Raw genomic sequence first — 3796 nt, forward strand, 5'->3', positions numbered from 1 at the left:
TTTTTTTGGTGTGGTTGTTGGTGGTTTTTTTTTTTGGGGGGGGGTGGGGGGGGGGGGGGGGGGGGGGGGAGGGGGGTGTGGCAACCTGTTTTACCAGAGTAGCTAACAAAAGCAGATCGGCAGGGTGTGGCACTCTCTCTCTCCACAGAACAGGTGTGTCTGTGTGAGTCATAGCAGGAAGTTGGCTCATATATTCCAATGCCAGCGACACTAGAATAAAAACATGCTTTTTATCCCACAAGGGGATTAAGCAAAAAGTTTTATCCCTGCAACAGCAGCAAAAGATATAAAGGTTTGCACAAAATATTATTTGTGTTAAAAACAATATTTATACAATATGTGTTGCATAAATACATTGTATATTTATAATAACTAATGATAATATACTGTTCAAGACAGTCATTAGAAATAAACAGAAATTCAAAATAGGCATATCGGATTCATGATCCAAGGAATGTGCGACAGAGTTGAATCACTTTTTCTAATATGCATATAATGTGCATCTGTATTGAACACTGAAAAAATGCTATTTACAATATATTATATAACTATTGTTGTGGTGCTGGTCTCATGGACACTTTCTGGGACAGCAGTATTAGTTGGAGAGAAAATGTGCTCCTACTTTTGAAATCAATGACAACAATAAACGGTTTAGTGCTTCATACTCTGTGATTACTGTTCAGTCTTAACAGTTCAATGTTATTTTTACAAAAATTAAAAAAAGACAAAATAAAACTTCCATTTGTTGAAGCATACTTTCACGACACATGTAGCATGGTTTCAACTTTCTGAGAGCAAGAATGTACGGTTTCCTCCAACCTAATACTAAGAAGAAATAAGTTGCGTTTTATATCCTAAAAATGCAAGGTTAGAGATCAACCTTCGACAAAAACTATTCCTGAGACATGGTGGTTGTTATGGACACATAGTCATATTCAATAAATTAAAAACATGCCTTTGAATCAGGCTCATTTGGCAGTTTAAAAGTACATTTTCAAAATAACAACCTTTAAGCATAAACATACTTTTCATTAAGGCTACATTTCTGTTCAGAAATAACTTGAATCTGACAAAGGTGATAATAAAAAATAATTCTATGAAAATAAATGAAAGCCAGACATTGCTTTTCAAACACGCTTCAACAATTATGTAAAAAAATAAACTCATGAAACAGCCCTGGACAACAATGATGGTACACTTAACTTAATATTTTGTTGCACAACCTTTCAAGGAAATCACTGCAATCAAATGATTCCTACAACTGTCAATGAGACTTCTGCACCTCTAAGCAGGTATTTTGGCCCACTCCTCATGAGCAAACTGCTCCAGTTGTCTCAGGTTTGAAGCCTTTTCCAGATGGTATGTTTCAGCTCTTTCCAAAGATGCTCAGTCGGATTCAGGTCTGGGTCCATAGAAGGTCTCTTTAGAACAGTCCCATGGATGTTAAATTTCTGAGTAATATGTGCAACTGTAGTCGGAGGAACATCAAGCTGCTTGGAGATGGTCTTATAACCTTTACCTTTATCGTGCTTGTCTATAATTTTCTTTCTAATCTCCTGAGACAACTCTTTCCTTTGCTTCTGCTGGTCCATGTTGAGTGTGATACACACCATGTCACCAAACAGCACAGTGACTACCTGTAGCTCTATATACAGGCCCGTTGATTACAAGAATGTAATCAAGTGGACACACCATCATTTAACATGTCCCTTTATTTGGTCTCATTATCATCAGTTTTGTCCAGGGCTGTTTCATGAGTTTATTTTTTAACTTAATTCTGTTGAAGCATGTTTGAAAAGCAATGTTTGACTTTCATTTATTTATTTTCATAGAAATGTTATTCATGATCACCTTTGTCAGATTCAAGTTATTTCTGTGACCATTGTGGGGGGGTTTTCATAACAGAAGGATACCAACATTTTTGTTCATGAGTGTTTGTGTCTACCATGTCAGTGCCCCAGAAATGATGAGTCCTTGTTTCACTGAGTACAGCTAAAACAAATTGACTACACTCCTCAACAGCCAAAAAATTGTCTGGGGTTTTTCAACTCTTTTAGGGTAATTTTGATGGGTTGAATACAAAAATCATATTGGTTTTGCTCAATCTAATTCATAAAACTGGCTGATCATTGTTTTATCTAATGCTTCACACATTTAGATATGTTTGAGGAAGTCAGGATTCACTTGGGAGCAATGTATTGATTCAGGGAAGATTTTTAAACAATATCTAATGGAAATGGTAAGAATCATGTTTGACATATTATGACAACTTGCTCAAGCATGTTACATGTTAAGTGTCAAGACTTTGGGTTTTGGGTTGGGATTTTTTTTTTTTCTTTCTGTTTAATCAGTTGTTTTTTAGTTCACTTTAGTTTAGCCTTTTATGTTTGCTCTATCTCCATTATCTGATGTTACTCATTTTGTAGATTTCTCTTGTTCTTGTTTTCCTTATTTCAGTCTTTTGTAGTGTTTCTAGTCAAGTTTATTTCTTTGTCTGGTATTTCTTAGTCATTCTAGTTTGAGTACTGTGTGTTCTTTATCAGTTCAGTTTTGTTTCTCCTTATGTACTTGTCTCGTTAATTTATTATGTTTCTTTAGTGTTAGGATTATTTTCTGCTCCCCTGTGTTCTCTCTGGCTCTATTCATTACTTCAGGTTCATTCATTACTCACTAGTGACATCTGCTGCTGAAACTGTAACAGCCTTGTCACTCAGATAATGCTTCAAAAAAATTTGTAAATGCAATATTGTCACCAAGTTTTTGTCAAGCTCATCTTTAGTAACAGGAGAGTCAATTAAATCTTATTTAACTGTAATCTTTTTTACTTATAATAATATGTAGCCAAACTAATCGATAGATGCAAAAGACTGATATATCTTTGCTGATCAAACTACAAATAACAGTGGCAACCAGAATCAGAACTCAGTTGAGGGCCTTTTAAAAATTGATCCAAACTGAATAACCAATGCCACAGTCCTAGAAATATCATGTTTTCATTTGACTAAAATATGACTGTGTGTATTTTTCTTAATTCTCATGTCAGACCATATGTCAATCCATCTCAAATCTGATTCTGCTAGAGGCTTCGTCCTGTCGAAAGCCAGTCATGCTCATTCAGAATAAGGCCAAAGTGTGATCTGATCTAAATCTGAACATGGACTCAAAATAGTGACCAGATTTTTTTAATCTATACTTAACATTTCAGAATTTTTAAAAACATACATTGGCAATTTTGGGAGAGCCAAAGTGTCAGCTTTTAGGAACAGACAAATTCTTGTAGAATCTGGAAAAAATATATATTTTCCAAGCACACGGCCCTGGGTCTAAATAATTTCAAAATGTAAAAAATCTTAAAAAAAAAAAAGATCTTAAAAAAAAAAAAGCCTAAACACCTGAGTCAAATTTTACAGACATTGAAGTGGCACTAAGCATGTTCTGCAGGCACTGCATATCCACCCCTGGAAAAAAAATAATTTAGAAAAAACTTTCATACTTCCTACATTCCCAAAACAAAAGCAGCTATAGCCAACCGTCACACATTAGAAAAGCCATATTTACAAGTCTTTGATTAATGCTGGAACATTTTGTAAACTGATGTTTATATACTTAATAATATAGAATCAGCAGCTGTGCAGAAAAACAATCTCAATTCAAGTTCAATTCAGCTTCCCAAGACTACAAAAAAAAAAAAAAAATCAATAAAACACTGATATACTCGATTCAAATAAAAAATATACTCCTGCAATATTACGTTTCCTGTTTCACTGTTTTTAAAGGAACAGTGAAACACTTAAAT

This window comes from Poecilia latipinna, unplaced genomic scaffold, assembly GCF_001443285.1.
Source record: "Poecilia latipinna isolate Pla-1442-1.1 unplaced genomic scaffold, P_latipinna-1.0 Scaffold3185, whole genome shotgun sequence".
NCBI lineage: Eukaryota > Metazoa > Chordata > Actinopteri > Cyprinodontiformes > Poeciliidae > Poecilia > Poecilia latipinna.